The sequence below is a fragment of the Magnolia sinica genome, chromosome 5, assembly GCF_029962835.1.
Source record: "Magnolia sinica isolate HGM2019 chromosome 5, MsV1, whole genome shotgun sequence".
NCBI classification, from domain to species: Eukaryota; Viridiplantae; Streptophyta; class Magnoliopsida; order Magnoliales; family Magnoliaceae; genus Magnolia; species Magnolia sinica.
The window spans coordinates 3,299,721-3,315,284 of NC_080577.1; positions in this window are offsets into that span (position 1 = coordinate 3,299,721).

A 15,564-nucleotide genomic window follows, 5' to 3' on the forward strand; every position below is an offset into this window, starting at 1 on the left:
GCAGAATAAGCACACCGCTGGAGCCAATCATAATCGTCGTATCCTAGAAGTCAATTACCTTCCAAACTTGTTACACCTTGGATGTTGTCCAAGAGAAGTAAATTCAATTTTAAGCCAAGTAACATGTGTCACACATCAACATAAGCCTATAACCTTATTTTTTTAAATTTCTTTTTTGATTTTCTATTTCATAGTCAATTTGTTTTCAACCAATTATTCTAATTCATTTTATTTTTTTCCTTATTCTTTTAATTTATTTATTTTTATTTTATGTTCTGTAGTTTATTTATTTTCGACCAATTATTCTAATACATTTTTTACATTGATTTGTCTCACCTCACTTTTGGATTTCTTGGAATGTGTGGGTCTAATGAGGAGTCTCACCCAATGAACGTTTTGGACGCTACATAACCACACATGGACCCCATACGCTCAAACTTATGATATGTAATCATCCCCCACGACCATCACTTCGTAAGATCATATGATAATTAAATATTCCAAAATTGTTGCCAATTATTTACTTACAGGGGTTTGAGTTCGCTATTTTGGGATGAATAGGGAATGTCCTGTTGTGCACGAGTTTGTACATGTGAGGGGCCATGGTTGTTTATTGAAGCCATTGATCCACAGCCTCCATTGTGGATGGGCCATGCCTCTCAAACCTCCTATGTTAGATGATCCTAACCATCAAACCTCTGGTCTTTCCTTCATTGTAAGTGAGGTAAATGTCTCTTTAACCATGCATTTGCGTCTGAACAATGAAAATGTTAAAGTCGACCAAATGAGGATGTTTTTTTTTTTTAAATGGTCCATCCATGATAATGGACCATCAAATCGATGGCTTGGATAAACCAACCATGGTCTCCCTTTTACAAACTGTATTCACGACAATGAAGTTCCTTGTCGGTGACAAGCAAAGACTCTGCCTCACTGTGTAATTTTTTTTCCAAAATACACACGCACTCGGACGGAAACGCTCACCTGCGAACCAGTTCGTACCCGTTACATACTAACTTTTTTGAGAACCCATCATACGTGATGTGGATCCAAAATCCGAACTGTTCATGTGAAGCAGCGCCTCGTGAAACCCCCTAGGACCAAGTTTTACTTTGATCTAAAACTTTGATGGGCCATGAAAAATTAAAACATTTTTCTCCTTTAATTTTCATTTCTCTTTGCTATGGCCCACCAGAATTTTAGATGAGGGTGAAAATTTTTCACATGAAATTTCATGGGATTCCGCATCATATGGACCGTTCAGATTAGACACCCATGATACGTGTGCAAAGGTGTGCACATGCCTAGGTGCGAGATATATATATATATATATATAAGGATAAAATACCACACTTATTAATTTGCATGCAACCGTTTTACATTTTAGGACCATGGAAGAGTGCATGAACAATCGGATGACTACCTGCACATGGGTCACATGTTTACACAATATCTGTTGTCGCTTCAATGTTGCTAGGAAGAGCATGACATAATGAGAGAAAGATCACCATTTTCTTCAAAAATTTTAAAACTTTGAATTCACAAGGTACTTGCTTGACTCCTTAAGAAAAAAGAGATAAAATTCAAATGTTTTTATTGAATAATGTATAATGTCTATTTTTTTCAATTACACCATTAATAATGAAAAAATAAACCATAATTCGTAATTAACAAAAATAACAAAATTTTAACCCTAATAAAATTTACCTAAAATAATAATTCAATTTTCTAAAATATTTTTTTAGCCAAAGAATGTGTTTTTTAGTAAGAAGAACAGAGGTGGGTCAGTTCACCCAAAATGGGCAGTTACAGTAAAGATTGATAGAATGTGCATCCCATAACGACAATCGTATCAAAAGTTAGGGCTGATTTACATTCACCTTCTTTTAGTCCAGCCATGCAAAGAAAGCATATCAGTCACGTATTAGGTAAATCAAAATCTTAGATGAATCCCACCAAAGGAAACAAAGATAATTTATAATTAAAAAATTCTCCATAATCACAAAAGATTTGGATAAGCTGATAGATGTTTGTGTGACCTTATTACCAGTTTGAACAACAATTAAATATTGTAGTGAGCAGTATAATGGGCCCCATGAGGTTTTTAAGGGTGGGCATTCAATCATGCATTGTTTCTTGTGTTGTGCTCCACCTGAGATTTATATATGCTTCATTTTTTATATCATGTTTTAAAATAAGCTGCCAAAATGGATGGGAGGTGTGGATATATAGTGCATACATCAAGGCAGGAGGCAATTTACATCATGGCATACAACAAGACTAGTGTCCCCATATCATTTGCATAGAACATACATTACTGACTTACTGTCCCTTTACCAATAAACATGCATTAGTATCCATCTACCAATTGAGTAGAATATCACATGGGCAGCAGGCAAGCTACGTCATGGCATACGATATCTTTTGTTTGCCCTTGGTACAAAAATTCTAGCGGACTAATTCAACATTTGATAGGCCATCCCATAAAAGCATACTTGAAACCACTAAATTTATGAGGCATGGGCCACCTGAAATATTCTAGGATAGTGTGATTTTTGCGTAATCATTTGACATCTGTGCAACACATCAAATGAGTGGATTCAACAGCTTATAAACTCGATAGTAGGTCCTAGACAAAATTAACAGAGGGCATCCCATCTCAACATTTTCCACTGATGTGGTCTGGAGGATCATCGCAGTTTTTCTATCCCATATTAAATATAAGGAAGCGTGTGATGGATGAGATGGATTTTATGAAAGTTTCACCTTCATGGTTCTCAATCAACAAAAGAAACCTAACGTGGCATATGCCCGCCTAGTTCTTATAAAACGGGGATGATAACGTAGAGCCATAAGAACCGGAAGATAGGAAACCCATATTGCTACATACCTCACATGGCACAGATGGATAACGTAGAGCAGAAAATTGATTGAAGATAAGCATAGCTCGGATGGATAGATAAGCATAGCTTGCATGATCTATCCATTTAAACAATGACTTTCAAATCGAATGTGAAAAAGAAACAAACGTTATGGCCAGGGAGATCCACTAGTTAGATGGTTCAGATTGATGGGTAATCCGCCACATGTGACACATAGAGAGATGAATTGACCATGTTGTCATTGTTCTTTGGGTGTTTGTGAAAAATGTTATTGGATTCAAATCAAACAGGCCCAAACCGGCCGGCTAAATATGTACTAACATTCACTAGAAACTGTTCATTTATACCTTAAGTTAGCCATTAGCTCTAATCTATGTCGTATACCACACATGTGTGTGCGTGCGAAACCGAGCCATGTCGTGTCATGCCCAGCTAAGCTAAGTCCGAGTCCGAGTCAATATGCGCGTGTGTGTGTGTCATGACGGAACATGACGGGACAGGTTAGGCCATGGTCATGGGTGTGTGTGCGAGTAGGGGTGCACACAGTTCGGTTTGGTTCGGTTCTGGGGTGATACCGGAAGCGAACCGTTCCTAATGGTCCTAGAAAATTCAGAACCGGAACCGGACCATTGGCACCCTAGAACCGAATCGGAACTGAACCGTTAAACCGGTTTGGTTCCGGATCGGTTCCACGGTTTTGGGCTTTTTATAATCCAGCCCAATTGCAAACTCATGTCCATCCATGTTATGGTCCATTTGATGAATGGTTTAGATATTGTATAAGGTGTGCAAAAATACATTTATGAAAATTATTATTATAGAGAAAATAATTATAAGGTGTACAAAAATACATCGATTCAGTTCCACGGTTCGGTTCTACGGATCGGATCCACGGTTTGGTTCTATGGATCGGTTCATGGTTCGGTTCGATTTTACATACCCCCAAACCGAGAACCGAACTGATGTCACCGGTTCTTTGATTTTTGGAACCGGAACCAGAATCGGTGCACTCCAGAACTGGACCAAACCGGACTGTTTGGTCGGTTCCGGTCCGGTTCCACGGTTCTACAGTTAAATGTGCACCCCTATGTGCGAGTGTACTTGCACATATATGGATGACTACTTGCAGGACTTTATTTTGTGTGAGAGGATACTCGCACTTGTGTCATTTTATTTTTGAAAGAAAAGGATGCCTAATTAATGGGTCGCATCTATTGGGTTTAAACCCAACGGACCAAAGCTTTTCAAAAGGGTGCTTAAGGCACCACTTTAAAGTTTATATAAGGACTCCTTGTTTCGTTTTGCAAATTACGAAAATAATTTTTGCTCTCATTTGAAAAATTTTCATTGTTCTTTTTGTTTTAAAGAAGTTTTGGTTGTAGAATTCGTCGCTAAGTTAACTAAGCACTTTTGAGTTAAAACTGAAAGCGATTTGAGCTCGCGTATAATGAGTGTACTGCTGGAATCGGGTTATAATCGTTGTATTTTAGATGTCGATTGCTCTGAAAACTTGTTACACTTTGAACACTGTCTAAGGGGAGCAAATTTGATATGAAGGCGAGTGACTCGCATCATGCTTCATAGTTTATTTGTTTTCAACCAATGATTCCAATACATTTTGTTTTTCTACCTTATTCTTTCAAATTTCTTTTTCAACGTACGGTTTCATTGTTTATTTATTTTCAACCAATTATTCCAATACATTTTTCCTGTGGTTTGTCCCACCTAAGTTTTGGATTTCTTGGGATGTATGTGTCTAGTAAGGAATCTCACCCAATGAACATTTCGTACGCTACATAACCGCATATAGACCCCACAAGCTCGAACTTGTGGTATGTAATCATCCCCTGCAAGCATCACTCATATGATCATATGAGAATTAAATATTCCAAAATTGTTGCCAATTATTTATAGGGGATGAGTTCACCATTTGCGACGAATATGGAGTATTTTATTATGTACGAGTTTTTCTTGGGATGTATGTGTCTAGTGAGGAATCTCACCCAATGAATGTTTTGGTCTCTACATAACCGCACATCAGCCCCACAAGCTTGAACTTATGGTATGTAATAATCCCCTGCAAGCATCACTCATACAATCATATGAGAATTAAATATTCCAAAATTGTTGCCGATTATTTATAGGGGATGAGTTCACCATTTGTAACGAATATGGACTATCTTATTGTGCACGAGTTTTTCTTGGGATGTAAGTGTCTAGCGAGGAATCTCACCCAATGAACATTTTGGACTCTACATTACCGCACATGGACCCCACAAGCTCGAACTTATGATATGTAATCATCCCCTGCAAGCATCACTCATGCGATCACATGAGAATTACTTATTCCAAAATTGTTGCCAATTATTTATGGGGGATGAGTTCACCATTTGCCAAGAATATGGAGTATCTTATTGTGCACGAGTTTGTGTAATGTGGAGGCCATGGCTATTTATTGAAGCGACTTATATGAGAGCCTCTCAAATCTCCCACATTGGTTGATGCTAGCCATCAAACCTTCGATCTTTCCTTTATTGGACAAGTTTGTGTAATGTGGAGGCCATGGTTGTTTATTGAAGCCATTGTTATGAGAGCTTTTCAAATCTCCCACCACATAATTGATTGATGCTAGCCATCAAAACCTTCGGTCTTTCCTTTATTGTACGAGTTTGTGTAATGAGGCCATGGTTGTGTTATTGAAGCCACTGATATGAGAGCTTCTCAAATCTCCTACATTGGTTGATGCTAGCCATCAAACCTTGGATCTTTCCTTTATTGTACGTGTGGCGAATGTCTCTTTAACCATGCATTTGCGTCCGAACAATGAAAATGTTAAAGTTGACCAAATGACGATGTTTTCTTTTACCATGGTCCATCTATGATGGTAGACCATCAAATCAATGGCTTGGATGAACCAACCATGGTCTCCCTTGTACAAACTCAATTCACGACAGTGAAGTTCCTTGTCGGTGACAAACAAAGACTCGACCTTGCTGTGTAAATAAAAAAAATTATTTTAGATTTTTTTTTTTTTTTTTGTTTAAAGAAAAGAAAAGATAAGAGACCACACTCATTAATTTGCGCATGAACAGTCAGATAACTACCTACACATGAATCGTGTGCTCATACAATATCCGTTGTTGCTTCAATGTCGCAGGGAAAGCGTGAAATAATGAGGAAAAGATCATCGTCTTCCTCAAAATGATTAAAACTTTGAAGTTAGTTTCTTGTATCCATAAACTCAAAAAAAAGAGAGATATAAAACTTAAATATTTTTCAATTACACCATTAATAAACAAAAAATAAATCATAATTTATAATTATCAAAAATAGTAAAATTCTAACTCTAATAAAAGTTACCTAAAATTGTAAAACTCATTTTTCTAATTTTTTATTTTTGAGTTGGAAGTATACATTTTCTTATAAAAAAAGGAGAGAGGTGAGTCAATTCACCCCACGTGGCTGTTATAATAAAGATTTATAGGTTGTGCATTCTATAATGACACTCGAATACAAAGTTATGGCCAATTCACGGTTTGCTTGGTCCAACCATGCAAAGAATGCATCTTTGCCATATCCTACATCAATCAAAATCTTAAGTGAATCTCACTAAAGGCAATAAGGATAATTTATTAGTCAAAATTTATTTGTAAACACAAATAATTTGGATAAGCTGATATATGCTTCTTCCTTTATCCAAGTTTGTGTGACCTTATTAACAATTTGAACAATAAATAAATATTATAGTGAGCAATATGATAGGCGTTAAGAGGCTTTTAAGGGTGGGCATTCAATCATGCACTGTTTCCCATGTTGTGCTGCACTTGAGATTTATATTTTGATGTAGAGCGGGTCGCAGACAGTTTCATGGCCAAGATGGATCAGAAAAGGCCCGGTCGACGACAAAAGTGATCCGGACCATCGGACCTTAGATCGGGCGTATCTCGCAATCTGGAATGAGTTATCTGACGCAAAATATATGATTTTGGGGTAGAACGAGCTACTTTAGCCAACCAACCCGGCTATGCCGGGTTGCGCAGCCCGGAATTGCGAAAAACCCCTTGATCGATGGTCGTTTCCCTGTTTTAATTTCGTTTTTACTATAAATAGTAAGTTTTAGTTTGATTATAACTCTTCATCCGTCGGGCTTTAGGAGTTGCGCCCAACGTGAAAAGAGCTTAGAATAATTAGGGGAACGGTTTGGTGAAGCTAAATAGGACACTTACTATTTTTGGCCGAAAACCTTGCGCACTAGTAGACATCACGACCGTTTATAAATAGTAAGTTTACTATTTATAGTAAGTCGCGAATTCTAGGAGTTTGAGTTGTAGTTTGATTATGATTTCTTTCCCATTGCTTGATACCCTTATTTAAAGGGTTGTGAACTCGTTTTTAATTATTCATCAATCAATTTCGAATTTATTAGAATTTATTTTTATTTTCTACTTTCTTTCCTCGTGGATTCGAGAAGTCTCTGTGAGGAGTCCAGAGAAGTTCCATGGATTCGGAATAGTTATCCTCTTGAGGAAGACTGTGCTCGACCTCACGTCCTCCCCTGCGTCAGTTTGGTATCAGAGCGAGGTTTCTCCTCGGATTGATGGCTTCTAACGACGGGTCGGGCAACAATCCCATGGGCGGTGCTCCAGGGAATTTACCTTTAACGGCGACAGCTTTCGAAGTAACGCAACGAGAGAATCAGCAAGCCATGCAAGGGCTGCAGGCTTCCATCGACCGCATAGCAGATCTCTTGGCGAAAAACCTAAGGCAACTCCGTGTTCCTGGTGGCAATCCTCCACGCCTAATTAATCGCCCTGATCGCAGAATAGTACCGATAGTGCATCCAAGGGTCATTCCTGAGGAAGGGGGCTCCAGTGAGGAGGAAATCGACGACATACTCTTCCAACACCTCAGACATGGCGGCGATTGAGTAGATCGAACGGATTGAGAATTCAAGATGAGGGTTGATATTCCTAGCTTCAATGGCCAACTACACATTGAGGATTTCCTCGATTGACTTTCTGAAGTTGAGCGATTTTTTGACTATATGGACATCCCTGAAGCAAAGAAGGTCAAGCTTGTGGCCTACAAGTTGAAAGGAGGAGCTTCAGCTTGGTGGGAACAACTGCAACTCGCGCGAACCAGGCAGACGAAAGCACCAATCCGCACCTGGCAGCGGATGAAGCAGCTACTACGTGCCCGATTCCTCCCTAGCGATTACGATTAGGTATTATTCCAACAATACCAAAATTGTCGACAGGGTAGTCGGTCGGTGAGAGAATACGCAGAAGAATTTTACCGCCTGGCGGCGCGTAACGATTTGGTCGAGACTGAATCGTAGCAAGTCGCCCGATTCAACGGTGGATTGCGTATGGCTATCCAGGACGAGTCCAGATGCAGTCCGTCTGGACGATGAATGATGCGATCAAGTTGGCTACTCGTGCAGAAGTGCAACTTGAACGTCCTAACACACGGACCTATCCTACTGCAAGGATTCTTGTGGCGGGTCTGCCCCAAGGAACTGCACAACCTAAGGGGAAGGATCCCGTAGGAGCACGTACTCAACCTCCTACGTTTGAGAACCGAGATCAGGGAAGTGGACAAGCTAGACCCCAAAGGGGCGTATCGACTGCTGCTGGTCCAAGTAGAATCCCGAACCCCTATGCTCGGCCAAGGCCCGATAACTGCTATCGTTGTGGCCAACCGGGCCACCTATCAAATACTTGTCCCCAGCGAAAAGTGGCAAACCTCGCCATCAATGATGGTAGTGCTGATAACGCTTATGAAGATCCAGATATTGAAGAACAGGAGCATACCACCGAGGACGAGGCAGATGATTCAGGTTGGGTTCAGCAAGATCACGGCGAGTCGCTTGTCGTGAGGCGACTATTATATGCGCCAAGAAAAGAAGTGCATCCACAGCGGCATAACATCTTCCGCACTAGGTGTACGGTGAATCGAAAGGTTTGTGACGTGATCATTGATAGTGGGAGAAGCGAGAACATCGTCTCCAAGGTCATGGTGGAAAAATTGCAATTGAAAACGGAGCGTCATCCCTCTCCATATACAATCGGTTGGATCAAGAAGGTCAATGAAAAGTAACTGAACGGTGCACCATATCTTTTTCAATTGGCAAACATTATAAGGATGAAGTAGTATGCGATGTGGTCGACATGAAAGCATGTCACATACTACTCGGTCGGCCCTGGCAATCTGACCGTGATGCCACTCATAAAGGGCGAGATAATATATATATCTTCGTCAAGGACGGCCGGAAGACCATATTGGCCCCTATGGATCCAGAGGGACCACCTGAAACTTCTAAAGTGGAGGGCCGTTTTCTCTTAACCATACGGGACTTCGTGGAAGAATCAAAGGAAACAGGACAGACTTATGCATTAATTGTAAAAGGGGAAGAACTCGAGCCTACCAACATCCCTGAAAATACTAAGGCCCCACCTACATGAATTCAAAGAAATCTGGCCCGATGACCTTCCCGATGGGTTACCCCCCATGCGGGATATCCAACACCATATCGACTTTGTCCCTGGGTCCAATTTACCGAATCGTCCCCATTATCGAATGAGTCCGAATGAGTGTGAGATTCTGCAGGGACAAGTAGAGGGGTTGATCCGTAAGGGTCTTATTCGAGAGAGCATGAGTCCATGTGTTGTACCAGATCTATTAACTCCAAAGAAAGATGGGAGTTGGCGCATGTGTGTCGACAGCCGAGCCATCAACAAAATCACCATAAAATACAAGTTTCCTATACCACGGTTGGACGATATGCTGGACATGCTAGAGGGTGCAAAAATATTCTCTAAATTGGACTTAAGGAGCGGTTACCATCAGATTCGAATACGGTCGGGTGATGAGTGGAAAACAGCCTTTAAGACCAAGGAAGGGTTATATGAATGGATGGTCATGCCCTTCGGTCTTTCGAATGCGCCTAGCACATTTATGAGATTGATGAACCAAGTTCTGAAACCTTTCATTGGGCGGTTCGTTGTGGTTTACTTCGATGATATTTTGATATACAGTCAAGACGAAACCACCCATATGGAACACCTCAAGAAGGTCCTTCAAGTGCTCACTAAAAATAAACTGTACCTCAATTTAAAAAAGTGCAGCTTCATGACTGATAGCCTATTGTTCCTGGGTTTTGTCGTCACATCCACGGGCATTCGGGTGGATGAGGAAAAGGTGAAGGCAATCAGAGAATGGCCGGTTCCTACAAATATTCACGAAGTGCGAAGTTTTCATGGACTGGCGACATTCTATCGTCGGTTCGTAAAAAATTTCAGTACCATTGTGTCACCAATCACAGATTGCATGAAGAAAGGGCAGTTTCAGTGGACTGACGAAGCCGACAGGAGCTTTGCCGAAATCAAGCGCAGATTATCCACGACCCCGGTTCTTGTACTTCCCAACTTCGACAAACTATTTGAAGTCGAATGTGATGCCTCATATGTCGAAATTGGGGGAGTTTTGTCTCAAGAAGGTAGGCCGATAGTCTTCTATAACGAGAAACTTAGCGATGCACGTAAGAAGTGGTCTACATATGAGATCGAGTTATACGCGGTGGTCCAGGCACTGCGACACTGGCGATATTATTTGATTCAAAGGGAATTCATACTTTACACGGACCATCAAGCTCTCAAATTCATTAATAGTCAAGCTAATATTAACCGTGTGCATGCTAGATGGATCTCGTTTTTGCAGGAATTTACATTCGTACTAAAACATAAGTTAGGGCAACAGAACAAAGTAGTTGATGCATTGAGTCGCCGTGCAACTTTATTAGTCACTATGAGCAATGAGGTTGTCGGGTTCGAGCGCCTTAAAGACATATATGCCGATGACGACGACTTCAAGGACGCATGGGTTAGATCCCAAGAAGGTCACCCCGGTGACTTACATATTCAAGACGGGTTCCTTTTCAAGGGAAATCGATTGTGCATCCCGAACAGTTCGCGAAGGGAACAGATAATCCAAAAGCTACATGGAGGTGGCCTTAGTGGATACCTTAGGCGATACAAGACGCGAGCTCTTGTGGAGGAACGGTATTACTGGCCGGAATTGGTACGTGATGTAGGAAAGGCAGTCCAACGTTGTTATATTTGTCAAACCTCTAAGGGGCAATCTCATAATACGGGCCTCTACACCTCATTACCCGTGCCTGACGGCCCTTGGGAGGATTTATTTATGGACTTCGTGCTTAGTCTCCCACAAATAGCGGCATGGATTCGGTGTTTATGGTAGTAGATCGTTTCTCCAAGATGGCGCACTTTATTCCATGTAAGAAGACTCTCGATGCAACACACGTGGCGAATCTATTCTTCAAAAAAATTGTGTAGCTACACGGGGTTCCTGAGACTATTACTTCTGACCGTGACACGAAGTTCATAAGCCATTTTAGCGGACTTTGTGGACTCGATTCGATACACGACTTTAGTTTAGTAGCGCCTACCACCCACAGACTGACGGTCAAACTGAGGTTGTGAATCGCACGTTGGGAAACCTCCTTCGATGTATTTCAGGAGAAAAACCGAAGCAGTGGGATTTAGCTTTGTTTGCGGAGTTTGCATTCAACAATATGGTGAACCGCTCGACAGAAAATCCGTTTCAGATTATTTATGGTCGAGTGCTTGCCACACACTTGACTTGGTCCCTCCGCCCAAGCTCCCAGGCAAGAGCATTGCAACAGAACATATGGCTGACAAGATCATGGGCATTCATGCGGAAGTACAAACCAAGCTACATGCCTCGAACGAAATGTACAAGGAGCAAGCAGACAAGCATTGGCGACAAAAACTGTTCGATGTGGGCGACCAAGTAATGGTCCATCTGCGCAAAGAACGATTTCCGACTGGAACGTATAACAAGTTAAAGAATAAAAAGATTGGACCGGTACCAATCATCCGAAAGATTAATGACAATGCTTATGTTGTTGATCTTCTAGATGACATGACGATCTCACGGACTTTCAATGTCGCGGACCTGACCGAGTATCATGAATCAGCGCAGGATAAGAACTCGAGGACGAGTTCTTTTGAAGTAGAGGGGACTGATGTAGAGCGGGTCGCAGACAGTTTCATGGCCAGGATGGATCAGAAAAGGCCCGGTCGATAAGAGAAGTGATCCGGACCGTCGAACCTTAGATCGGGCGTATCTCACAATCCGGAATGAGCTATCTGACATAAAATATATGATTTTGGGGTAGAACGAGCTACTTTAGCCAACCAACCGCACTATGCTGGGTTGCGCAGCCCGGAATTGCGAAAAACCCCTTGATCGATGGTCGTTTCCCTATTTTAATTTCGTTTTTACTATAAATAGTAAGTTTTAGTTTGATTATAACTCTTCATCCGTCGGGCTTTAGGAGTTGCGCCCAACGTGAAAAGAGCTTAGAATAATTAGGGGAACGGTTTGGTGAAGCCAAATAGGACACTTACTATTTTTGGCCAAAAACCTTGCGCACTAGTAGACATCACGACCGTCTATAAATAGTAAGTTTACTATTTATAGTAAGTCGCGGATTCTAGGAGTTTGAGTTGTAGTTTGATTATGATTTCTTTCCCATTGCTTGATACCCTTATTTAAAGGGTTGTGAACTCGTTTTTAATTATTCATCAATCAATTTCAAATTTATTAGAATTTATTTTTATTTTCTGCTTTCTTTCCTCGTGGATTCGAGAAGTCTCTGTGAGGAGTTCAGAGAAGTTCCGTGAATTCGGAATAGTTATCCTCTTGAGGAAGACGGTGCTCGACCTCACGTCCTCCCCTGCGTCATATTTGCTTCATTTTTTTACTTATATTTTAAAATAAGCTACCAAAATGGATAGGCAGTGTGAATATACAATGCATGCATTAAGGCATGAGGTAATACCAAAATAGATGGACAGCGTGGATATACATTGCATACATCAATGCATGAGGCAACCTACGATATTGACACTTTACCAATTGCATGGTACCTGGCAATCTATCTAAATGGCGTAAAATAAGATTAAATTTATCAGGCTTTTTTTTTTCGTTAGCTTGTTAGTACACAACGCTACAGTGTTAGCCACCCCCACTAGATACTGATACCAAGACCTCGCTGTTGAATATCTTTCACTTAGTCTATCACTTAAGCTATGCACGAGCCACCTAAAATATTAGGGAAGTGTGATTTTTGGGTAATCATTTCACCTATGTGCAGCACATTTGATGAGTGTATTTGACAGCTTATAAACTCAATAGTGGGTCCTAAACAAAACTAATAGTGGGCATCCTATCTCAACATTTTCTTATAATGTGGCTCATCTAATTGTTTGATCATCACGGTTTGTTGTCCCACCTTAAATATAAGGAAGCATGCACGATGGATGGGATGAGTTTTTTTTTTTTTATGAAAGTTCAAATTCACATGGCTCTCAATCAAAAAAAAAAAAAAAGAAGAAAAAAACCTAACGATGGTGTATGTTCGCCCACTTATAAATCAGGGATGATAACGTAAAGCGAGATGAACCAAAAGATGAAAAACCCATATTGCTGCATATCTCACATGGCTTAGATGGACAACTTTGTGAGAAAATTGATACAGATGGGATGAATAAATAAGCATAGCTTATATAATCCATTCATCTAAACAGTGACTTTCAAATCGACGGTGAGAAAAAAAAACACACATGTAACGACTATTGGGATTCACTACTTGGATGGTTCACATTGATAGATAACTCACCATGTGTGTCATGCAAGAGATGACTTGTCATGTCGTTCTTTTTGGCTCTTCCAGTATTTATGAAAAAATGTTCTTGACTTTTAATCAAAAAAGCTCACATCAGCCGACTGAACATTTCACAGCATTGGCCACGTATTGTTCATCTATAGCCTACCTAACGTGCTACCTGTAAGGTGGTGATCACGTTTTATGGAGTTAGTTAGCAGTGGCACGGTGGCAGCCGTATCCACTCATACTATAATATAACAATAATCCAAATGGCTAGTCTGGTACCAGTGGTCCATCAGACATAATACGAGAAATTATCAATGATCGTAGCCGTCCGACTAGCATCCGTAAATGGACTGTTATAATTAATGGTCCAGATTTAGTGAAAAGATGTTCTTCAGCATTCCATATGTCCCATCTTTACTAACAGCTGAACAGTTTCGATTGAAATAATAAATGCAAGCCGTACGTTACACGCTTCGCATGCGTATGGACTTTATTATTCGAGGAAAAGTATAAAATGTTTTCTGTAGCACGATTTTCGTATGATGCGTTAGAGCCTAAAAAAAAGGAACAAGGAAGACATCTCTCCATGCGACACATGGCAGGATGAAGTGCAATTCAGGTTGACACATACACGGTTATAAGGACTGATGGCTTACGTCTTCAAAAATAGGACGCGTGTAATCTTTCTTGATGTATATTGTACCGTAAAATTCTTTTGGTTTTGACCGTCATGATAGTGGAGAGAGATGAACGAATAGGATTGATTTTTGAGATATAAATCATCCAAGATAGGACCCTACATACGGACGGACCCGATCTGCAGATCGAACTGCTACGTGTACTTTGAAGAGATATGGCTGTACCATATCCCGGCTCTTCTGGTTCCACCGTCCCTCGTGGAAAACATATCGACATCCAGCGTACGAGGTCGAGCCAGCGATACGCAATTTTCCTATATGACTGACACGTGTGATGCAAGCACCTTTAGAATCCCCACGAGTCAACATTCTCTGTCTGGGAAAAAGAGAGGAGAGAGAGAGAGAGGGAGCTGAGATAGCTGCCCACGCCACTCCCCATCCGAATCGCCACGTATCCCATCTCTAAGTCGAGGTGGGCCCCACACTCCCGCCAAAAAACCGAAGCGGATCGCTGGTGTACCTCACACCAGCTATATAACTGCTGTAGGTACGACACTGCTGTAGGTACGTGTCGTGCAAAGAAGGCTCCTCGAGCTCCCAGTTGTACGAACGGTTCAAAGGAGATCAAAGTTTCATGCCCCACAGTGATGTATTTATTATATCTACACCGTTCATCTATTCTTAGATATCATTTTACAGCATTATTCAAAAGATGAATCATATTCAAATATTATCTGGACCACACTACAAATAGCAGCGGAGATAATGATTTTCACCGTTAAAAAATTTGTAGGGCCTACCATAACGCTTATTCTACATCAAATCTGTTCATAAGGTCACAAATACATGAATGTAAAGGAAAAACAAATTTCATATTGATCCAAAACTTCCGTGACCCCAAAAATGGTTTCAATGGTAGACGTTCAATCCCCCACTAGTTTTTAAATTGTGGTCCATTTGATACTTAGATCTGCCTTATTTTTGGTCTCAAGCGTTAATACGAGCTCGCAAAATGGATGGACGGTTTGGATATAACACATACCTGGTAAGCAGATACACAGAACTTATTGACGTCAACACAGCAGCTATGTAGGTGTGAGGTACACCAGCCAATCCGCTTTTCAGAAAACAGTAAAATATACGCTCCCGAGCTTCAACAAAATATCTGGCAGCGAACCAAATCACGAGCAGGTGAGACGGCACTCCACGTGTCCCAGGACTGCATCACCAGCCGTCCACGTCTCCCATGGAAAGTAGCGTTCACAGTACACGACTGCCGTTTGCAGTTATAAGTTGGCGACCATCCAACGGCTCGAGAGATCCA